Source organism: Aotus nancymaae, unplaced genomic scaffold (assembly GCF_030222135.1).
Source record: "Aotus nancymaae isolate 86718 unplaced genomic scaffold, 86718_ANA_hifiasm-v0.15.2.pri h1tg000041l, whole genome shotgun sequence".
In the NCBI taxonomy this organism is placed as follows: Eukaryota; Metazoa; Chordata; class Mammalia; order Primates; family Aotidae; genus Aotus; species Aotus nancymaae.
The window spans coordinates 16,100,807-16,126,325 of NW_026988455.1; the positions used below are offsets into that span (position 1 = coordinate 16,100,807).

The 25,519-nt window shown below is 38.9% G+C and overlaps 1 protein-coding gene across 1 annotated transcript in view; it reads right to left on the bottom strand.

Moving 5' to 3' along the window:
* The window catches only part of KANK1 (KN motif and ankyrin repeat domains 1), a 187,345-nt gene that overhangs the window by 143,257 nt on the left and 18,569 nt on the right, over positions 1 to 25,519 (bottom strand). The window contains exon 2 of the mRNA XM_064361496.1: positions 18,688 to 18,814. The gene's annotated coding sequence lies outside the window, so the exon portion shown is untranslated. The remainder of the gene's footprint in view (positions 1 to 18,687; positions 18,815 to 25,519) is intronic.

The window sequence follows — 25,519 nt, forward strand, 5'->3', positions numbered from 1 at the left end:
TTTAAAGAGAATGAAAGAAGTACCAATAGATTAAAAGGTAAAATATGTTAGCAGGATCAGTGACTATTATAAAGTCTATTCATTATTTTATTTATTTTTTGAGACAGAGTCTTGCTCTGTCGCCCAGGCTCGAGTGCAGTGGCGCGGTCTTGGCTCACTGCAACCTTCGCCTCCTGAGTTCAAGTGATTCTCTTGCCTCAGCCTCCTGAGTAGCTGGGACAACAGGTGCATGCCATCACGCCTGGCTAACTTTTTTTACTTTTAGTAGAGATAGGGCTTCACCGTGTTAGACAGGGTGGTCTCTATCTCCTGACCTGTTGATCTGTCTGCCTTGGAGCCACCGTGCCTGGCCAATTTTTTTTCCGAGACAGTCTCACTCTGTTGCCATGCTACAGTATAGTGGTGCGATTTCGGCTCACTGCAACCTCTACCTCCTGGGTTCAAGTGATTCTCCTGTCTCAGCCCTGGGACTACAGGCAAACCCCACCACAGCTGGTTAACTTTTTGTAGAGACGGGGTTTCACCATGTTGGCCAGGCTGGTTTTGAACTCCTGACCTCAGGTGATCCACCCTCCTTGGTCTTCCAAAGTGCTGGGATTACAGGCATGAGCCACCAGCCACCATATCCAGTCTACTGATTGTATTTAAAATGGACTTGTAGCTAGCAATAAAGTTTAAGGAATTCCCAAAGAATTGATAAGCAAATCTATCTAATTTCTAAACAATAAACTTATAAAATGTTTTCTAAATTAAAATAATATAGTGGCATTATAATAACACCACTGCAATTATCAGTTTACTAACATGGTAAATGATACTAGGTAAAGCCAATTGCTATTTGTGGACAATCTTTCTTCCCTCTGAGTTCTGAGAAATGAAGATTTTCAACGATCTTGCAAGAGTTTAAGCTGCAATGGGTATGTGAACAAGGAGGGAGAAAGGAGATCAGCAGTGACCTTGAACGCTAACAACGAGCATGAGTACATGGCCATCTGTTATTTCCCATGCTTCCATTAAAAAAAAATGCTGTACTGAAGCAATGTGTATGAATACATCTATTATGTATATTCCCACAGCCTTATCCCACTCAGTCTCAACACTGGCTTAGTTCACTTCCCTTGGAGACAATCTGGACCATCAACTCGGGTGGAGGCTGTTAAGTAACTCTATGAGTTGTCTTCAGCTAGGTAGCTCTTTGGGTGTGGTTCATCAGCTACACCCTAATAACTGACAACCTTTGTGAACAATTTTTCTATTCTGTTTATTTCCTTAGCTTGATGAAAGACAAACTGACCAAATCAGCCAGTGTGATGATGATGGCACTCCTCCCAAAGTGACTAGAGAGAGAGCCCACTCCTGGAAACTTCAACTACCTTGACAGTTGCCACATGTAAATGCCCTAAATTCTATCATCTTCGTCTCATATGCTCTAAAACAATGATCTTTTTCTGTATGTAACATTGGCCAACATTATATATAAATTTTAAAAAATTATTTCTTTTAGTTCTTTAAGAGAATACACAAATATTGATAAAGGAGAGTTGGTCTATTGTCATGTAGAATGTGCCACACAACAAAAGAAGCCATTACTGTTATAATTCTGAAAGTTTTTAGTCTTTCCTTCAAAGATTTTCATGGTATTAGATAAATGACACACATAAAGAGATTTCCACAAGGAAAAATAAACATGACAATACAACCAGGTAATGGGTCCAGGAACATGAAAGGAGGCTACTAAGGTGCTTCCAAATGATTAGCCTAATTTTAACACCACATCCATTTCAGAGTTTTTTTCTTTGTCTAAAATCCTTACTACCTCACTATAGTATTTCTTCCCAGCATAGTAAGTTAGGAGAACAAGGAAAAGGGAAGAAGCTACAGAGGTTCTTATAGCCCTGCCAACAAATTTTTCTAGCACTCTGCTGCTGGGATGGGTGAAGAGAACAAGGCTGGCCGTCCTGGACTGTGTGACGCACATGTGCAGGTATGTGCAGCTGAGCCTAGACTAGGGCTAGAGCAGGAATCTGCACAAGAACCAACAAGCCCACAGATACCCAACTGAACCAGTGTTGAATAGGCATAACCATCTGCTTTTTTTTTTTTTTTTTTTTTTAAAGATGGAGTCTCACTGCAAAGCCCAGGTTGGAGTGCAATGGCACGATCTTGGCTCACTGAAAGCTCAGCTTCCCAGGTTCAAGTAGCTGGATCTACCGGCAAGTATTGCCACACCTGACTAATTTTTGCATTTATAATAGAGACGAGGTTTCGCCATATTGGCCAAGCTGATTTTGAACTTCTGACCTTAAGTGATCCACCCCCCTTGGCCTCCCAAAGTACTGGGATTATAGGCATGAGCAACCGCACCTAGCTAACCGTCTGCTTTCAAGTGGATTTTGATATGCCAAAGTTTACCTCAGTGCCACTCTGAGTGACCCAACCAGCATGCAAAGGAATTGAGGAAGGTAAGAGTGCCGTTGTACTAATTACTAATCTAATAACTTGTTTAAAAGAATGACCCAGGAAAACATAAAGTTAGATTTCCAGTCCCAGTCCCACAGTTTTCCTTGGGCATAAAACCCTTAAAAATAAAAATCTCAATGGGCAACTACACCTCACTAGTTTCTTCTTAGTTTTTAAACCAACTCAGTAGCCTGCCTTATCTCATCTAAACCTTCTGAGAGCAGGGACTTTGTTTTTCCTTTCTGCTATTTCCACAGTAGTAAGAACAGTACCCGGCATATGGTAGGTCCATATATATTTGATGAGAGGATGAATACATTTCAAAAGCTTACTAGTTTCAGTCCTCTCCGCAAACATTAAAAATTCTACTTTTTAAAAAGCTTTAGTCTCCCTTTGTAGCTGCAATTGTCATAAGAAAGCACTGACATATTGCATCTTTTAGTTTCTAAAATACACACACACACACTCACACACACACACACATTAGAATTCAAGTCCCAGTTTCATAGTTTTCCTTGGGCATAAAACACTTAAAAATAAAAATCTGAACGGGCAACTACACCTCACTAGTTTGTTAGTTTTTAAGCCAACTCAGTAGCCTGCCTTATCTCATCATATATATACACACACACATATATATATATTTTTTTTTTGGGACGGAGTTTCGCTCTTGTTGCCCAGGCTACAGTGCAATGGCACCATTTTGGCTCACTGCAACCTCCGTCTCCTGGGTTCAAGCAATTCTCCTGCCTCAGCCTCCCGAGTAGCTGGGACTACAAGCACGCGCCACCATGCCCAGCTAATTTTTGTATTTTTAGTAGAGACGGGGTTTCACCATGTTGACCAGGATGGTCTCGATCTCTTGACCTCGTGATCCACCCGCCTCGGCCTCCCAAAGTGCTGGGATTACAGGCGTGAGCCACCGCGCCCGGCCTTTTTTTCTTTTTTTTTGAGACTGTGTCTTGCTCTGTCACCCAGGCTGGAATGCAGTGAGCGGTGTGATCTTGACTCACTACAACCTCTGCCTCCCAGGTTCAAGTGATTCTCATGCCTCAGCCTCCAGAGTAGCTGGGACTACAGGTGCATGCCACCACAGCCGGCTAATTTTTGTATTTTTAGCAGAGATGGGATTTCATCATGTTGGCCAGACTGGTCTCGAACTCCTCACCTCAGATGATCCACCCGCCTCGACTTCCCAAAGTCCTGGGATTACAACTATGGGCCACCATGCCTGGCCTACATTTTTTAGAAGAGAAAAATTCGAACCAGTACATTTATTATTTTAATTAATAGTAGAATCTAAGTAAAATATTTTGCTATTCTAGAACTAAGGAAAGGTAAAGAAAATGATGATTTTAGAGTTAAGGAACTGATAAGAGTAAGAATCACTGAATGTCTATGTGATGTCTCGCTACATAACTAGGTCCAAAGGCACCAAGAATATGACTTACATTACTAACCTTTAAATTAGATGCAAGACACACAAACTGCTCCTGGTAAATTCTTCTGGCTGAGTTATCATACAATGATTAGTTATCAAAGCTACTTCAAGTTCTCTTATTGCTGCAAAGATAATTTACACATTCAGGGTCAGAGTCAGCCAGCCATGTTTCTGAACTGCAAATGATTCAATACTAGGCTTTATTTGCCAGTTGAGATTTGTGCCACACTGACACATTTAACATCACCTCCAAATTAATGTGCACCAGGGATGAGATGAATAGGGAAATTTCTTACAAAATGCCATCGTCCAGAGGAAAAACATCCTTGAAAGAGATTCATCTTTTAAATCCTAATATAAATCTACTCTTAGATCTACATTCTAAAAGAGAGAATAAGAGACTTTTTCCCCATATGTAAGAAACAGATGGTAAGGCCCATGAATGAGGTTCTGAAATAGAGCAAAATGCTTAGGAAGATAATTATCACTGTGGATAAATATGCTTTGTAACTATGATAATCCCATCAACCACATGTGGAATGTGCCTTGACTGCATGTTTGGTTTTCACAGAAACAGCTGTTCAAGAGTTGAGAGGTAATAGCAGAAATATGAAAAATTACAAAGGAGTCACACTGGAATCTCATCTAAACAAGATCTATTTTGCAAGAACTAAAAGCAGCAGTCAAAAGAAGTTATACTGGATCATCGAAGAAAACAGGCTTTCAATCTTATAACTATTTTATCAATATCCTCTGTAAAGACTTCACAAATAAAATTATAAGGACGTAAATAACTCATCAAAAGTTTATGCAAAAACAGTTATTATAGGATGATCAATCTGTAGTTAGACATTGTAAATGAGGAAGCATTTACCTCTAAAACTAACCAAAAGACATTCTCATTAAAATATGGAATGGGCTAAAAATGAGAGTCAAAAATCACGAAAGGTTATTAAAGGAATGTCAAAAATGTCTGGATGCCAATGCTACCCTATCAATATAAAGGTATTTTTCCACAAAAAGTTAATCTATTCCGCTGATAATCAAAATACTTATTTTTCTATAGGGTATGTGCATTGATTTTAACAACTCAACATTAAATGATCAAAATGACTTTATAACAAAGTGACTCACTACCTAGAAGTGTTAGAAATGAGTTCCAGACCTCTTACAACCATATTCACAGGAAAGAGCTTACCATAAAACTCACGGAAGACAAAAGCAATGCCACTCCAGTTACAATGTGCACATCCGGTACTCAGACATTGGTTTCTAAACACCATTGTCCAATAAAAAGACCCAGGCTCCTTAGAGAAGTGACTGATTCCAAAAATAGGGCATGGAAAATACAAGATTAGCCTGGAGCATCAGGGGATGCCATAAAGCGAGATGTGCCTCTGATGTCAAAAGGACATCAGAGCAAGCCTGAAGGAACACCCAGTGGCCAAAGCTAGAATAATTTGAGCAACAAAATAATGATGATAATATTGGGTTATAATCTATAAAATGAAGTAACTATCCATCATAAGTTCAAACTAATAGCACTGGCAATAAGGGAAACTGACATCAAGTAACCACCTCTGTTATGAGGCAATAAAAGAGATACATCATTGCTTTTGTGATATTCTTTCAAGAAAAAAAAAAGCATAAAGTGGGGAGGGATAACATGGGGAGAAATGCCAGATATAGGTGATGGGGGGATGGAAGCAGCAAACCACATTACCATGTATGTACCTATGCAACAATCCTGCATGATCTGCACATGTACCCCAGAACCTAAAGTACAACGATATATGTATATATATATGTGTATATATAAGCATAAACTAAAAGTAAACAGTAGAAAACATCAGACAGCCCCAAGTCTAGAGTCATTTCACAAAATAACTGACAAGGAAGGACAAGGAACTGTCACAAACTGTGGGAGTTTAAGGAGTCAAACAATATAATGTGGATCTTGGATTGGACCATGGAACAGAAAAAAAGGATAGTAGTGGAAAACTGGATAGAATGCTAAAAAGGTCTGTTGTTTAACTAGAAGTATTGGACTAATTTAAATTCCAAATTCTGATAACTATATTAACCATAGTTTAATATGGTCATGTAAGATGTTAACATTAGGAAAAACTGGGTGAAGAGTATGTAAGCTCTGTACTACCTTTGCAACATTCCTTTAAATCTAACATTATTTCAAAATAAGTTTTTAAAGACTGATGGAAGAGGAAAGCAACTGTAGTTGAATTTTAAAATAACCACTAGAGATTATATTAAAAAATGAAAAATATTTCTACTTTTATATTTTTATACAACAGGAACAAATCATTCATAAAGGAAATTAAGAAAACAATCATATTTACAATTGCATATAAAGAATAAAATACCTAGGAATTGTAGGGCATGGTGGCTCACACCTATAATCCCAGCACTTTGGGAGGCCAAGGCAGGCAGATTGCCTGAGCTCAGGAGTTAGAAACCAGCCTGGGCAATGTGGCAAAACCCCGTCTCTACTAAAAATACAAAAACTAGCTGGGTGTGGTGGTGTATGCCTCTAATCTCAGCTACTCAGGAGGCTGAGGCATGAAAACCACTTGAACCCAGGGGCAAAGGCTTCAGTGAGCCAAGATTATGCTACCACACTCCACCCTGGGTGATAGAATGAGACTGACTCAAAAAAACAAAAACAAACAAAAAACAACCAACCAAACAAAATAAACCCTAGGAACAAATTTAACACAAGAGGCAAAAGACTTACACACTAAAAATCACAAAACACTGCTGAAGAATAAGACCTATATAAATGGAAATACATCCTATATTCATGGATTGGAAGTCTTAATATTGTTAAGATGACAATATTACTCCAAATCATCTGCAGATTCAATGTACTCCTTAGCAAAACCCCAATAGTCCTTTTTGCAGAAATGGAAAAACAGATCCTTAAATTCATATGAAGCTGAAAGTGCCAAACAGTCAAAACAACACTAAAAAAGAAAAAAAAAGTTGGAGAACTCTCACTTCTCAATTTCAAAACTTACTACAAAGTTATACTAATCAAAAACAGTGTGGTACTGGTATAGGGATAGATATACAGACCAATGGAATAAAGAGTTCAGAAATAAAACCTCACATATATGGCCAATAGATTTTTAACAAGGGTACAAAGACCATTCAAATGGGGAAATATAATCTCTTTAGCAAATGGTAGTGGCCCAACTTTATTCTTTTGTACGTGGATATCCATACCATATGAAAAATTAATTCAAAATGAATTAACAACCTAAGTATAAGAAATAAAATCAAAACCTCTTAGAAGAAAGCATAGGGAGGCCGGGCACTGTGGCTCACATCTGTAATCCCAGCACTTTGGGAGGCCAAGATGGGCAGATCACCTGAGGTCAGGAGTTTGAGACCGGCCTAGCCAAGATGGTGAAACCCCATCTTTACTACAAAAATTAGCCAGGCATAGTGGGCAGAGGTTGTGTTGAGCCGAGATCGTGCCGCCACACTCCGGACTGGCAACAAAGCAAGACTCTGTCTCAAAAAAAAAGAAAGAAAAGAAAACATGATGGTAAAACTTCATGATTTTGGATTGGGTAATGGATTCTTAGAGATGACATTAAAAGCAAAAGCAACAAAATACAGATCACTTGGACCTTTCAAAATCCAAAATATTGGTGATCCGAAGACATTACCAAAAAAGTGAAAGGCCAGATGTGGTGGCTTATGCCTGCAATCCCAGCATTTTAGGAGGCCCAGGCAGGTGAATCACTTGAGTCCAGGAGTTTGAGACCAGCCTAGCCAACATAGTGAAACCCTGTCTCTACTAAAAATACTAAAATTAGCTGGGCATATTGGTGCACACTTGTAGTCCCAGGTACTCAAAAGGCTGATGCAGGAGAATCGCTTGAACCAGGAGGCGAAGGATGCAGTCAGCAGAGATCATTCCACTGCATTCCAGCCTAGGTGACAGAGCAAGACTCGGTCTCAAAAAAAAAAAAAAAAAAAAAAAAAAAAGATAATGAAAAAGAAAACCTTAAAAATGAGAAAAAATAAGCGCAAATCATATATCTGTTAAGGGACTAGTATCCAGAATATGTAATGCACTCTTACAAGTCAACAACAAATAATAACAATTTTTAAATGGGCAAAGAACTTGAACAAACATGTCTCCAAAGAAGATATACAAATGGCCAATATGTAAATGAAAACATAAATATTATTAATCATTAGGGAAATAAAAATCAAAACCATAATAAAATACTACTTTATACCCACAAGGATGACTATAATTTTTTTTAAAAAGGAAAATAAGTGTTTGTAAAGATGTGGAGAAACTAGAATCTTGTACATTGTTGGTGGGACTAGAAATGGTTTGGCCCCATGGACAATGGTTCAATGGTTTTCCAAAAAGTTATACAGAATTGCCGTATGACCTAGCAATTTAATTCAGAGGTATGAAAACAGAGACTCAAGTACTTATACACCCATGTTCATAGCAGCCTGATTCATAACAACCAAAAGGTGGGAAAAATCAAATGTCCATCAACAGATGAATGAATAAACAAATTATGACACATCCATACCATGTACTATTCAGCTATAAAATGGCTTGGACGTTACAATATGGATGAACATGAGAGAAGCCAGACACAAAAGGTCACATATTGTATGAAACCATTTATTTTACATGTGATAGCTAGAATTGTAAATTCAGAGAGACAGAAAGCAGATTAATGATTGTCAAGGATGAGAGGGAGGAGGGAATAGGGTGTTACTGATTACTGGGTACAGAGTTTTCTTTTGTAGTGACAAAAATGTTTTGGAACTAGAGAGAGGTGGCAGCTGTACAGAATTATGTACTAAATACCACTGAATTGTCAATTATTAAATTGCCTATTTTTATATTATGTGAATTTTGTCTCATTAAAAATAAATAAAAGTTAAAAGAATAATGTATAGGTAAGACCAAAACACCAATGGGGAACTGGTAAAGTAATGATGGTGGACATCATTACTTTACCAGGACATAGTGAAACAGTGGTACCTAGTGTAAACAGGCATCTTCTGTATCCCATTGCCTCTCTGTGGAACACTCTAAATAAAGAGCTACTGCCAGGGGAAAAGGAAATACTCAAAGCCAGATATAGGTGAAGGGGAGGAAGGCAGCAAATCGCACTGCCACGTATGCACCTATGCAACAACCTTGCATGTTCTTCACATGTACCCCAAAACCTAAAATGCAATAAAAAAATAAATTAACTAAAAAAAAAAAACCAGAGATGGTATATAATCACTGGCTCCATGTCAGCAAAATGATCCACTGCCAGAAACAAAAGCCCCGTTAAGCTTAGCATAGGGGCTCAGAGGACAGCCAGCCATGGCTACCTTTAGTCTTTTTTCTATCCAAATTTAACCTACAGTGATATACATTAAAAAAAAGTTCCACACCCTCCCTTACAGGTGAGGAAACTAAACCACGGCTGCTTCTAGATCCCACACAGAGGGATGTGGGTAGGAACTCAAAAAATATTTACTAATTTGGCATACAAGTTGAACATTCTTAATCCAAAAATCTGAAATAGAAATGCTTCAAAATCCAATGCTTTTTGAATGCTGACATGACACCAAAAGTGGAAATTTCACACCTGACCTCACATGACAGGTTACAGTCAAAATGCAGTCAAAACTTTATTTCATGCACAAAATTATTAAAAATATTGTATAAAGTTACCTTCAGGCTTTATATCTAAGTTGTGTATGAAACACAAACCAACTTTGTATTTAGACTTGTGTCCCATCCCCAAGACATTTCATTACGTATATGTAAATATTCCTCAATCCAAAAACGTCCAAAGTCTGAAGTAATTCTGGTCCCAAGCATTTGGGATAAGGGATGTTCAAACTGTAAAAGCTGTTTGTTATCCTTTGTCAAGCTGTGGAAATTAACAATTCTATCTATCTTGATAAATATTCTCATGAGGCTGGGCGCAGTGGCCCATGCCTGTAATCCTAGAACTTTGGGAGGCCCATGCAGGAGGATCACCTGAGGCCAGGAGTCTGAGACCAGCCTGGGCAACAAAGCAAGACCTCACCTCCACAAAAAAGTAAATTAGTCAGATGTGGTGGCACACAGTGTAGTCCCAGCTACTCAGTAGACTGAGGTGGGAGGACTGCTTGAGCCCAGGAATCTGAGGCTTCAGTAAGCTATGATCATGCCACTGCTGTCTAGCCTGGGCAACAGAGTGAGACCTTGCCTAAAAAATAAAAAATAAATAAATAAAAAATTCTTATGAATAACTGTCTAAAAGCACACCCTAAATCACAGCAGGCTCATTGTGCAGGCTTTTCCTCAGGTTCTTGTTCTATTTGCAATGCTGAAGACTGGAGCTCAGGTACTCCTGCAATGGCATGAGGTCTCCCCTTCAGAGTGCTTTCACAGCAAGAGAAATACTCACCAGAAAAAGCATTGTCGTTGTAGCCACTTACTTTCTGGGCCATATGAATGACTCTCAGTTAACCCTTCACTCAACAGGTACCAATCACCACGCTTTAGAAATAGAGACAGAGTCTCACTATTTCTAGGCAGTTGCCCTGCCTGGTCTTGAACTCCTGGGCTCAAGTAATCTGCTGGCCTTAGCCTCCTGAGTAGCTGGGACTACAGTCATGTGCCACCATGCCAGGCCACCACCGCATTTTAATTTAAACTTTATTTTGGCCATTTCAATGTTTTTAAAAATCAAAAGTCAGCTTTTCTAAAAATCCTTTCTTTTTGAATCTGCATTCTGCTGAATAAAAAATTTTAAAATCAAATTGTTTCTATAATAAGAAAAAGTGACAAAGTATCTATATATCTTTATTGTTTAATTCTTCTAATTGTAATAAATAGGCCACTATCAATACAGAGTGGCTGAATCAAAAGGATTTGTTTTATATATTAGAGGAGGTTGGAAAAGGAAAGACAGGGAATCTGAGCTCTCTAGATTTTTATATTCGGTTTTAAAAACCTTTTCCTCATTTAAAGTGTCAAAAATTATTCTTTTTTTTAAATTCTAGAAACAACTGAAATCACATTCGATATTTTTGAATATTCAAAAACGTCTATAATTGTGGATCAGAGTTTAGGAAATGAAAAAAAACACTCAGAGTCTCAACGTCAGTTCACTGTATCTTAAGAAATTTTACAAAATATAAACAATCTTACACTAATTATTGAAGATTTTAGAGTATTTCTGACTCACTTTAGTCTCTGGCAGGGCTGGTTCCCATTTTGAAATAAGAACTCTATGTTAAGGTGGAGGATTTAGAGACTTACAAAGTCAAAAAGAAATCATAACTCCTACATTTTTAATCATCCATCCTTCTGGTATATGATTTGCCCCATAATTCTCACCAGAAAATGAAGAAAGTTTTGAAGAACGAGTTATTCTTAATGTAAATCTCCAGCCAGTCTCTGTCAATCATGTTGGCCTTTCCCCCTAGTTAGCCTTTCTCCACCTCCTGCCTGAAAACTACACTACTATTTAATTGCTTTGTGACTTCACATTTTATTAAAGGCAGAAAAACATAAAAAGCTAAAACAAGGAGATAAGTCTATTGCCATAAATTGTCCCCTTAAGCAATGAAACTTGCCTCTCTAGTATAATAAGGTGGGTACTGTGAAAACCCCCAACAAGTGCAATTCTGCATAAGTCCACAGCCCCCATCACTTACAGCACACCTTATAGTTCTCTGGAGCGCAGCGCCATAGATCAGACCCCAAGGCAGTCAGCTGCAGGCTTTCTAAAGCCAGTGTGAAGGGCACAGCCCAGGAAGTCACTTTGCTATCCACCCTCACCCACTCCAAATTTATCTTGTATTCTCATGACCGGAGGAGGGAAGCAGAAATAAGAGACAAAGTTATAAAACATTTTATATTGGGAGGCTGAGGTAGGTGGATCACAAGGTCGAGAGATCAAGACCATCACCGCCAACATGGTGAAACCCCATCTCTACTAAAAACACAAAAATTAGCCAGGCATGGTGGAGCATGCCTGTGGTCCGAGCTACTCGAGAGGGTGAGGCAGGAGAATCACCTGAACCCGGGACGCAGATGTTGCAGTGTGCCGAGATTGTGCCACTGCACTCCAGCCTGGCGACAGAGCAAGACTCTGTCTCAAAAAAAAAAAAAAAAAATTATACACTGACAGCACCCCACCTCCTATCCCATTCACTAGAAATCCAGCTATGTGTCATAATCCAGTGAACACATTTTAGGCTAAGTGTTCATTTTCATGAATTTAGAAGAATTCACTCCTGTCCCTTTTAAGTCCCCATTTCTTCCTCTGTAGTGGGATGGAAATAATAATCATCAGATTGTACCATGTTCCTGAATGTGCCCAAGCCCCTGCCCTCTGGAAGACCGCATCCAATAATTTACACAAACGAATCGGGTCTTTGTGTTTAAAGTCCTGTGAAAACATCAACTAGTAACTTCTCTAAGATGCCACCAGCCAAAATACAAAGGCGTTAGGTGTTTTTGAATTCTGCTAATGTATATAAGAAAGTTCATGACATTAGTCAGAAAAACCATGCAAGTATATGGCGGGGGTTGGGAGGGGGATATGTGTAAAGATCTAATATATCCACTAAGCATAAAAAATGTCTGTAAGGATATTCAATAAACTCAGCAACGGTTATATTAAGGGATAGGATCAGAAAGTGGGATACAAGAGTCCTTTTTTGTCTGTATAAATGTTTTATTGTGTGAATATCTGACAATGGGCACATATGACTTTTGTCATTAATTTTAATTTTCAAAAAGTTAAAATATGGAAAGGAATAATGACCAGTATTTTCCAAACCAAAACTTGAAACACATGGTCTGCCAAAAGATTTTCATTCCATATCTAGAGATAAGAGACAGGAAAAGTAGTCACTATAATGTTCAAATTCAATGGTTTTAAAAAAAAATGGCAGCCAGAATTATCTAAAACAGGATTGTCTACTAGCATTAGATATTGAGCAAGTACAAATCCCTAAGTCAGTCACATTATGTCTTCCTTCCTCTTAGAAGGCAGGCTATAGTGGCTGACCCCAGGATCATCTTTCTTGGTACTAAGCCAGCATGCTCATGAGGAATTTGGCTCAAGTCAATTAACAGTTTCTGCATTTATGTTTTGCACAAAGGACTACTCAAGAAGAGAAAAGCAAACAAAAGTAACAAAAAACAGTATCATAGTGTTTAAGGACTATAATTTGAGTCAGGATTCTCTTATAAACAAGAACTACAAAAATTGCAGGTGGGTATTCATTTGAGAAAGAAACTAATTTTAATTCCTATTTTGAATCACATTTCAAACTAAGTTTCATACAGATAAAATATTTTAAAATGTGAAATGAAGCCATAAAACTACAATAAGGTAGATACAGGTAAATTTCTGTGCAATCTTGTGGTTAGAGATGTAATATTAATTCATTTCTTCTATAAATACTATATGCTAAGCACTAGAGACCTTGCTGTGGACAACACACACAGCTCTCTGCCTCTATGGAGTTATAGGCTAGAGGGAGAAACAGGTAAAGGAGTAAGTTAATAAAAAATAATAATTGTGGCTGGGCATGGTTGCTCACTCCTTAATCCCAGCACTTTGGGAAGCTGAGGTGAGTAGATCATCTGAGGTCAGGAGTTTGAGACCAGCCTAGCCAACATGGCGAAACCCTGTCTACTAAAAATACAAAAATTAGCTGGGTGTGGTAGTGGGCACCTGTAAGACCAGCTACTCGGTAGACTGAGGCAGGAAAATCGCTTGAACCTGGAAGGTAGAGGTTGCAGTGAGCCGAGATAGCACCACGGCCTCCAGCCTGGGTGACAGAGCGAGACTACATCTCAAAAATAAATAAATAAATAAATATAATAATTGCCTATTGAGAAGTGCTCAAAGGGGAGTGTGTGCACGTACACAGGCATGCATGCATGCACACATTTTCCAGGCAAAAAAACTGTATCTGCAGGATCTCAGGGACAGGAAGGAAGCTGGCATATTCCCTGGACCGAGAAGAGGCCAGTGGGGCTGAAACACAGTGTTGAAGGGTGAGCGACAAGAAGTGGGGCTTTAGAGCAGGCAAAGCCAGATCATGCCAGGCCCTGCAGGCCATGGTAATAAGAATGCCATGATGAGCTCAGGCAGGGTATGCCAAGATATGATCACATTTGAAAGAGATTACTCTGCTATGTGAAGAACTGACAGTGGGCAACAAACACCACGGCATTCTTACTTACTAGTTATTTTATAAGGAAACCACAAAGGAAAAGATTTGACTACCTAGAATTAAATATTTACATACATTTAAAAGCAGTATAAAATTCAAAGACAAATTACAAAATTTCATATATTTTTATAATAAAAGATACTTTTAAAATGTTAAATCTTTAAAATCTTGTTGCTGCAAGTCAGTAACAAAAATAGCAAATATCCCTCTGGAGAAATGGGCACAGGCTATGAACAGAAAATTCACAAAGGAATATAAATGGCATATGAAAAGATCTTCATCTGTCTATAAAACTGGTAAGGTTTGCTTTTTTTTTTTTAAACTCTGCTATCCAATGTTAAGAAGGGTGTGGGAAGAGATACCTCTCGTATACTGGTGATAGAATTGTAAGTTGGTTAAGTCTTCTAGCAATATGTATTATATATCAAACCTCTTTCCTAATCTTATAAGGAAATAATTAAGAGCACCCTCACAAATACAGTTAGAAGGATGTACATTAACATACATGTCCAAAGTGAGATTTGTTAAAATACATTCCTGAAACAGAACCTTCACCAACCTTTAATAATTACACAGCAGTGACAACTGATGAGGAGAAAGGTTTATAATTTATCAACTGAGAAAAGCAGAGTGCATTTGTGAATTTAAGAATCTTATTTAGGCATATATACTTAAAAAAAATCTCTGGAAGAATATGTACAGGGATTATTTAATGGTGGCAAAATCACGCATTTTTAACAGGTCTTTTATTTATTGACACATCTTTCATTTTTCTACAGTCACTATTTACTGCTTTTAATAATGCATGAAGTCTCTAAGCAAAAAAAAAAAAAATCTAAACCACCATAAAATAAAACTTGAGACACACTAAACTGTCTGGTAAAGGAGGAGACAGTGTAGACTTGAGATGAATCAGAAATGGTAATGTTGGAAAGGGACATTGGGGAACGTATGTTTAGTCCAATTCTTCATTTCGAAGCTTAGGAAACCATTCACCATCTCCTCACTTCACCTCCCTGACTATACTAACAAAGGCTATTAGGACACAAAACAAAACTATTGCTACTTGGTCTTCACTAATTAAAAAACCATGTACCTCCTTGAGAAGCAGGCAAAAATATCTTAACTGTGGCACTTAACTCCTGAGTAAAAGGTACCCAGGACAGGCACACAGCCTGACAGCTGCTTTGGTATCTGGAAACAAGAGGGTTATTACAAAGTGCCGTTTTTCCCTCACTCCTCAAGCAATTAAGGCATATTTCCTTGTTCATATTGATCCTGTGCCTGTCTATCACTGAGCTCACAAAGAAACACCCTCAGATGGTTACATACATCTGGCAAGGATATTCTCAGCACACCTAAGGGGTTCACAGAATCTGTTGAGTTAGAGCCCAGATGTTTTTATCTGGGTCCTGCCTCCTGCACAGCAGAGGTCTTTGGCAGGCATTTCTAATTCCTTGGCCCATTTCCCACAACAGATATTCTAAATGGCTTCCCCTTCTCAAATCTAAAACCCCAAATCTACCACTTTTACTCTCCAGAAACAAATATTTTATTCTTTCTTTATTCAGGCCATAATCCTTCGGCTCTCTTAATGTTTCTTTCTATTTCAAATCACCTGAGTCTACCTGCACACCTCCATCTCCTCCCTCCATCCTGGTTCAGGGGTAGCATCCCTCCTGTCTCAAAGATGAAGCCATCCACCCTGATCTAGTCAGCAGCCCTGTGAGCATGGAAGTCCTGGCCCCTCAGTTTTCCCCTTTCTTCATGACTCCTTCCCCTGACCTCTTTCCCCACTGGGTACCTCCCTTCACTTTTAGTATATCTAAGTTCCCTTACCCCAACTCTGCTGACTCCTCCCAGTGGCATTCTCTTTTGCTCCTTCTTTTCCAGCAAATCTCTAGACCTGGGTATCTCCACCTGCACCTCCTTAGCTTACCATGTTATGAAGCATCAAGAGTAAGTATTTACAGTCAGAAGGCCCAGAGTACACATTCAGCTCTGCCACTGACCATTTCCACAACCTTCAGAGAGCAAGCCACTTAATCCTCCAAGTCAATTTCCTCCTCTGTAAGATGAGATTAATAATATCTGCTCCATCTCCTTCACAGCTGTGTTGTGAGGATCAAATGAGATAATGTGTGTGGAAGTACACTGGTAGCTTAATATAAAGCACTTTAACATTCTAGTTATTCCTGTTATTACTCTATCCCTGACCTCTCAGCTTCAACTGAGTCAGGGAAGGTAATTTGTGATCTTCGGGTTGGTCACAGTGTCAACACTAACAATGCTTCAATGTCAGCACTTTAGTTTCAACTGTGAATTACTGATTTGGTAATAGTTATAACTCATTAAAAAACAAGTACAACCTTGGAGTTTTTAAATTATATGAGCAGGGACTTCTGGAAGACAACAGTAGTAAGCCAATAATTATTGAACACATATCAAAAGTCAGGCGCTGTTCTAAAGTACTTTACCAGAGAGTTTTTATTACTATTTTCATTTTACTTATGGGGAAATTGAGGCAGATCACAGTCATGATTTGAACCCAGGTATCTAACTCTAAAGTCCATGCCCTATCTAATTCCGTTACTGGCAAAGTGGGTGCTAGAAAGAAATAAACCAGTAAGGAGATAATGACTACTACAGCATTAGACACAAGAGATAATAATGGACTTAAACACGAATATTTAGAATGTTTTTTAAAGACCAACACTTTTTTTCAAATTTCTAACTACCAATGTTGCTGAGAGCTGAAAGTTAATCAGGTACTTCCATACACTGCTACTGAGATTATAAACGGTATGGCCTTTCAAGAAAACAGAGTGTATCAACAGAGTAAATTAACAGAATACATCAATTCCTGAGTGCTATATTCTATCAATGTTCAGCAATGCCACTTGTAGCAATTTATCCTAGGGGAATAATCATAGATGTGCATGACAGATGTTCACTGCAATGCTATTTCTAAAAGTAAACAAGAAATAACAAAAATGTCTAATAAAAGGAGATAGGATACAGAAACCATTATATTTCCATATATCTGAACACTATTCAGTCATTTAAAATAATGCTGTAGAAAAAAGGAATAAACATTTTATTAAGGAAAAGAAGTATGTAAAAAATCATAAAACCATTGACACGGGCTTTGATATCTGACTGGTTCAAGTTCTGAGCCAGTGGGTTTACCAGCTGGGCAAGTAATTTAATTTTAAAAATTAAATCACTCTTAATTACTTAAATTACATGGGCAAGTCATTTAATTTCTCTTTCTTTCTTTTTTTTTTTTTTTTTGAGACAGAGTTTCGCTCTTGTTACCCAGGCTGGAGTGCAATGGCGTGATCTCAGCTCACCACAACCTCCGCCTCCTGGGTTCAGGCAATTCTCCTGCCTCAGCCTCCCGAGTAGCTGGGATTACAGGCATGCGCCACCATGCCCAGCTAATTTTTTTTTTCTATATTTTTAATAGAGACGGGGTTTCACTATGTTGACCAGGATAGTCTCGATCTCTTGACCTCGTGATCCACCCGCCTCGGCCTCCCGAAGTGCTGGGATTATAGGCGTGAGCCACCGTGCCCGGCCAATTTCTCTTTTTTTTTTTTTTGAGAGACCGAGTCTAGCTCTGTCGCCCAGACTAGAGTGCAGAAGCACAATCTCAGCACAATGCAGCCTCTATCTCCTGGGTTAAGTGATTCTCCTGCCTCAGCCTCTCTAGTACCTGAGATTACAGGTGTGTGCCACCACCCCCAGCTAATTGTTGTATTTTTAGTAGAGATGGAGTTTTACCATGTTGGCCAGGCTGGTCTCAAACTCCTGACCTCAAGTGATCTGCCTGCCTTGGCCTCCCAAAATGCTGGGATTACAGGAGTGAGCCACCGTGCCCAGCTAATTTCTGAGCCTCAATTTTCCCATGTGTAAATGAGGATAATAAATTTACTAACCCCAAGGGTTACGAGAATTAATAATACAAAGTGCTTACTATTTAGCTTGGCACAGCACAAGCATGCAATAAATGTTACTCAATTTGCAAAAACAGAGAAAGTTAACACATTACAACACATGCACATATTCTAAAAACTTGGAAAATAATATAATTTTAACACATCATCTCTAGAAATAAGAGTTAACAGATTTTTATGAAAACTCTATTTTCTAGATTTTATTTATTGAATAAAGCTAGCAATACGTTAATATTTGAGTATCTCCATTTTTTTCAAGTAGCCTTAATACTCCTTTTGATCTATTAAGTTTCCTTAGTATTATCCACTCTATGCATATTGTGTTTATGGAAATGGGGTATTTATTGATTTAATCTAAAGAGTAATACAATTCACTTTTATTCTTCAGAGTAAAACAACTTATTCATATTTCATCCTATAAAAGTCTTTTCTGCAATCATACATTTGCAGATCAAGAGCAATCTCAACAGATTATTGGGGCATAAAAGAAGAGAATGGATTCGTATCTTTAAAAAGCAAAGTTAAAGGAGACAAACATGACAACTTCATAATAGTTATAAAGAAAAAGTGATATGTTACCTTAATTATGTTAAGGCCAGAAATTACTGCAATAAATATTTCAACTCCATGGACAATTTTCTAGTGTGATCAAAAGATGAAAGCAATTCACCAGTTCAGAAGTCCATCCAGTACAGTGACCATGGTCCTGAAAGGAAAAAAAAAATCTCTTTGAGGGAAAAGTAATGGAACAATACTCTTTTTTAGGCTTGAGATCCTCAGGAGAGGGGAATCAATTATTGGAGACAGCTACGCATTTTGGAAATCAAAGTACAGTTAAGCTACTTTCATGCTGGGGGTGCAGGGGCAGCCAGAATAAAAGGGAGCCTAAGAAACCATGCAAAGAGTCCCTTTTGCTTTAGGTAAAGCCTAGCTATTCACTCTGGTGACTCACCACCAGCAAAGAAAAGTGCTGGATCCCTCATAGCTTTCCACCTTCTGTTCTGTCCTCCTTTGTGTGTTTGGTAGTATATACATAAGTCAGCACATGCATACCATTCTATTTTAATGTATTTTTTAATCTCTGTCATTCGTACTCAGATCACTCCACAACAAACACATGGCCTTTCTTCTATAACCATTAATGGCAGTTCCCTGGGACTAAAACCTTGGAACTGTTTCCAAGTCATCCCTCTCATCATCACCTTCCACTATTAGTACATCACGTTCCCCAAATGTCCTGCTGCCCTCTACCCCTTTTTCGCTCCTATGCCATAGCTAAACCCAACTTCTTTAGCATACCCCATTTGTTTTAACAAGAGCCTCTAACTTGGCTCCTCTGCAGATCACAGCCTGTCCACTCTCTTACAGAGAAATTGCTTTCATCCTATTCCTGTAACCTTGAACAAGCTTGGGCCCATCCTCTTGACTGTAAAATAGAGAACTAGTTTCAAAGTTTTCCATTCTCACTGTGCTTTGAAGTCAGATGTCCCTGGGCATGAATCTTGATCCAGCCATTCTGCAAAACTTAGATAAGTATGCCTGCTTAAAACTCAGTCTCACTATGTATAAAATGGGAACCAGTACATCTACTCCAAAGGTTGCTGTAAAATAAAAATGAGATCTTATGCCTTACAGACCACACGGCAGGTACTGAACAATATTAGTTATTCCCACCCTACCTTACAGAATCCCACAAACTTTGAAGTACTCTCGTCTTATAACTTCCAAACCTAATGTTTTCTCATATCTACATCCTTAGTGATAATGATTTTCCCTTCCATCACAAATAAACTCCTCTGTTGACTTTCAGTTATTCCATTATCTATCACTACTTTACTTCCTCTAATTTCCAATAAACACCTTCTATTCAATCAGATTAATCTAATCATTCTCCCAAGAACACATACTTACACTCTGCCTTTGGGCCCATCAGTCCCCCACAGACCTTTCTCCCCTCTGTCAAGGCCCAGCTTGAATCCAAAGCCCCAGCAAAGCCGACCTTGGAAACAATTTAACCCTCACACACTGCCTTAACGTTATTGTAGACTCTTTCATGTTTACCAAGCTTAGCTGTCCAGCTGGAAAAAGCTATTCTGATTATTTCAAGTTAAGCTTTTCACTTCAGTGTGAATTGTCTTAAGAGTTTTTACAAACTACATATTTTTTTGGATCGGCTCTACCAGTGCTTTTTGACATTCATGGGGCTTTGTGCCTTAAGGTAAAAGTCTTTTATTAATTCCATCATTTTTATTTGAGGCTCACACAAGGAGCTTGTTCCATCATCAATGGGTAGACCATTAGTAGACAATCTGACAGCTGTCTCATGAAACCAGATATGAGTTCTAAGTACGTCCAATGTCTGTCAGATTTTGCGACAAAGCGATTATGTTCTAATTTCAAGCACCACTTTAAGACCAAACTCTCAATGCCAGCAAGGATGATGCACAATGGGGAAAGATGACTGGTCACTAGAGTTTTACCTGAAGATGATGGTTGAAGCTCCGGGAGTAAATGAAGGTTCTAAGGGGAGTGAGTAGAAGACACAGTGAAGGGTCAAGGTACATGGAAGAAGACACTGAGTGGTTACAGAGGCAGAAGAACAACAAGGGTGGAGAGGTACACAAGCCCAAAGAGAGTTGACTAACAACACATCAAATGCTGCAGATGGGGACAAAATGTCACTGGGTTTAACAATTAGGAAGGAGATCATGAGGTCATTTTGAAAATCTGCCATTTTCAAAATGGCAGCTCCAGAATGCTGACTGCAGGACCCTGAGGAGAAACTGGGAGGAAGGGAAACAGAAACAAGCAGAGACTTCCTGCCAAGAACATTGGCTCTTATGCCAAAAGGTTTGCGCTGATCATTTTCTAACCCTAAACTTAACAGCTCAACGAAATACCCAAGCTTGCTCTTCTTCCCTTGCTCCTCACCTGTCCGTGTGCAGACAGCCTGACTGCTGAAGATAACCGACAACTGACTGCAAACCCTTCCCGCCTTGTCTTTCCCAACACCACCCTCACATGCCTGGTTTTGGTTCCCTAACAAATCTTGCAGAACTATTCAACAGCTACATGTTATCAGGTCTCAACAGCTAAGTTATATTCTTCTGTTGCTGTAGGTAAATGATAGTTATTTAACATAAAAGGAAAGACACCAAAATATGTTAAATCAACAGAACAGAAGTCCAGGTTCAGCTCAAATACATTACTATCTTTGGGTGACCTATGTAATTTATGCTGAATTATTTAAAAAATAATATTTTTTCCTTCAAAGTAGTACTTTGTTCTTTATTGTAAGTTTTTAAAAAAATCAAAGAAAACATAAAAATCATGAGGACAATTAGCAGTTTGTTGAAACTCCTTCTACTTTGATATGTATGCTTGACACACATAAACATAAACACAAATGTGTAAGGGCATAGAAGTGTCACTAAAACTGAATCATATGGTATTACTTGTAACTTCTTTTCCCATTTATTCTGATGGAAGTTCTGTATCATTTAATAGTCTTGTATGCTTTCATTTTTAATGGCTGCCAAACAATCCGTTTTAATAAATCCCCTTGAAGTGCTTAAGTCACCTCCAATTTTTGATTATGTATTTAATGCTGAGAAAGATAGCCTTCACTATACCATTAAGTATTTGCCTAGGATAATGTCAAGGTCAAATGTACGGAAAATGTGATAACTTGCCCTACACAATGTTTGAGCCAGTGGCACATGACAATACCCACTCCTCTGCACACCCTCTAACACTCAGTAACGTTATTTCTTAAAACTGTATTCTACAGATTAAAGTTTTAAATTTTGATTAGCATATCTTTGAGGTTGAACACTTTGTACCTTTTTACACTCGTTCATGTTCTCTATTTTTCTACTAGAGTGTTCATCTTATTGATCTGGAATACCTTTTCATATATCCAGGATATTAATTTCACATATCCAGGATATCAATTAAGGATATATGAATTAATGTATTAATATATATTATAGATTAATACACATATGGATTGATATGTGTTAATATTAATCCATATGTCCTGAATAATGAAGAGAAAATGGTATATTCATTGGGAAACAAAATCAACTCAAGCCTATTAGAACCGGAAAGGATCTTTATCATAAGGATACTGAGGGATCCTTCATATATAAGGATACTAACATATGAGCTTTGTCATGTGTATTACAATTCATTTCCCTAGTTTATTTTATTTCTAAAATGGAAACATCACTACTTCACTTATCTATTTTGAAGCTTAAAGAACATGCAGTTAAATGAGTGGAAGTAATCATCATAAAAACAAAACCAAAAGAGAAAATTGCTGCTACTTACTGAGGACTTTATAAAGACCCTTATTCTTTCAGTCCTTATGATGAACCTACTGGGAAGGCATTTCCATTCCTCTTTTACAGATAAAATGTAATAGATATCCAAAGACAGTAAAGTGATAATTAGATTTTAAATTTTTACAAATAAGCTCTATATGATCCTAAAAAAGACTTGGTAAGAGAATTATTCCCAGCTGTATCTGTAGTGAAATTTCCTCCTTAGAAGTAATCCCAAGGACTACTCCCATTTCTCTGCCAGCCACAAACCAAGTTACTATGCTTTGCACCAACCGTTCTTTTAAGTTTCTCTAGCAAACTCTTCTTCCCCTTCCTCTATGACATTTCTTTACTATTGTCATTCTGAGAGCAAGAAAAATATTTTTGGCTAGGAGCCAAGGCTACATTATCAGTCACTAAAAGTTTAACATGATGACAGATACTTTGCTCTCTAACATTATAAATACCTTAAGGGTTCTTCAGTGGCTTATACGTTAGTGATGTCTACAGCAACAGCATACATCTGAACCCACGCTTTTGTCAGGGGAGAAGCACATTGTGCTGTATAAATATTTTATGTACAGCTCGTGCTGAAATTCTAGATGAAGAGGCATTCACAGAGCCTCTGTAATATGCTGGTTGCTCAAGACAGCATATTTTTATTAAAGTTGTGTGCAAGCTTTGCCATATTCCATAGAGATCTCCTTTATTTGATCATAGCTCCCCCACTCCCAAATGTTTTTATTTTTTAAATGCATTGGTTGTGCTATGGGCAAGGCAGCATCTGCAATAATGGCAAAGGGAAGGTGGCTGATTGTCAAAACTGGTTGTACTCAATTAGTCTAGCCACTGAGGATTCCAAGGGCAAAAGTGCACAGTGTGAGTGAGCCTGGTAGATGAGTTTCTTTGCAGGAATATTAACAGAACTAGACTACCCACTGCCAGAAAATGGAAAAGGAAGTACTTTTACTAATTCACTGAAGATTTATACAAAATGCTTAGGAATTTGAAGGCCACTCTTATGGAGTAACAGGTTTCCAAATGGGTTTTGGAAAGAGCCAAACAACAGCAACAACAACAAAATGCCTCATATCCTCCTGCCAATTTGAGGCAGGTACAGCCACATGTCCCCTCATACTCTCCCCAACCGCCCCTCCCCACAAGCCCCCAGCAAGTAGCTAAGAGGAAGGGTAGTTGCCACCTCTACATGGGGAAGTGGCCACAAGGAGACTGTTGCTAGGTGACCACAGAGGAAGCAGCGCACTTTGCACCACCTGGAGGCAGCCAGCACTTGAGCAGTTACTGACTCTGGGGCAGCAGGAGTCCTCAAAGTTTTTCTCTCTGAAATTTCCTGATTCACAAGATTCAAGGGCTCTGGCTTACCTGCTTCAGGGAGTTGTGGTAGGGTTCCTTAAGGAGAAAAGCAGTTGAGAAGAGAGCACGATCCCCCAGACTAAGGGGAGCTCTTGGAGGTGAATGAGTGTGAAACTGAGTGGCAGATGGCCATACCTGCACTCTGGCTGCACCCTCAGGTGTGCAGCAACCCCAGGGGGATGGCTGGATGTTGACAAAGCATCCTCCCTAGCCTCAAATGCAGCCCAGAAGCAGCAGGGACTGGTGTAAACAGATAACTTAGGATGCCTTCCTGACATTATGACATTAGTAAGGCCTGGAACCTTGGCACAATCCTAGGAGGGATATATGGGAAAGAAATCCAAGAATAATTAAGGCAAATCTTTCTGCTACCTGAAAGCAATAGAAGCTTAGAGTCAAGATTAAGTCTACTTAGCAAAGTGCAATATTCTCTGCACCTCTAGTTTGTGGACTAAGCTTCATTTCCAATTTAAATTAACCCCTTAGTAAGCAAATGTACTAATGAAGGAAGGGTTCATAGCTAGTAACCTATCTATTTTTCTCAGTTCAACATCATTGACTCCCATCAGTGGATCAGAGATCAAAATGGTATTCAGAATAAAGGAGGCTTTTAGAGAAGGTTCACGAGAAGGCTTTTGTATCATGCAAACATTTCACAAAGAACTTCCTGTCTCACTTGCCACCATTGCCATGAAAAGGGTCTGTTTAACATAGGAATCACTGGAGACATGCTGACAGCCATGAAGCCTCATGGGGTGGAGTCACTTTAGAAAATTCACCACAATCCAGGACTGATTCACTGTCTGGTCTGAGGTTTTTCAGGTCCAACCTCCAGATTTTCTTGGAGCCAAAGATTATTACTTTCCAAATGTGGGGTTAATGAATAAACTCACAACAAAAAGTGAATAGAATAACATAGGGAGAGTACTTTTGTTCCATCTATGCAAGCTATTCCCCTCTTTGGGCTCTTCTGACTGGGCCACAGAGTCAGAGGTGGCCCTCCCATACTGACTCCCTGCACCCACTTACCTCCTCCACCAAGGCTCACTGGACCACATAAAGGCATGAGATCTATGCTGAGCAAGATGCTCCTCCCCTAGGGCTTGGGCTTTAAAATCAGGGCTGAGGAACTGCCAGGCAGGCTCCAGATGGAGCTGGATCTGTGTGTTGCATAGCTATGGATGACGAAACAGAGCTGGAGTCCAGAAAGGTGAGGATGGAGCTGAAAGAAGCAGAGACAACACACAGAGACAGAGTCCTTCAACTTCCTCGTGCTTTTCTATTTCTGATTCCAGGTTTTTGCTGAATATCCTGGATTTGGGGGAGGACTTCGGTATCCTGATAACATCCTCCCTAAGTTTGTTTTGTTCCTGGAAGCCAAAGATTGTCAGTTGAATACTATCCTTTCCCATTACCAAGCTAATACCCAGCTGTGCTAGGGGAGCCCACACTGGGGGCAGAGGGAAGCAGATCCAGGGTGGGTGGGTCAGGGAAGGCTATCTGGAGGGCACCAGCACTCAACTGAAGACCTCCCCAGGGACTAGACCTCCCATCCCTGCAGATTCAGTATGCCTTCCCTGCCAAATTGTGCCTCACTGAACCCTATTTTTCTAGGCTTGCATGTGGAATACTATGCTTCAGCTGGTATTATGTCTGTGTGTTCAAACCTGCATACAATTTTTCCCATTTTCAGCTGCAGACATTTTATTAAA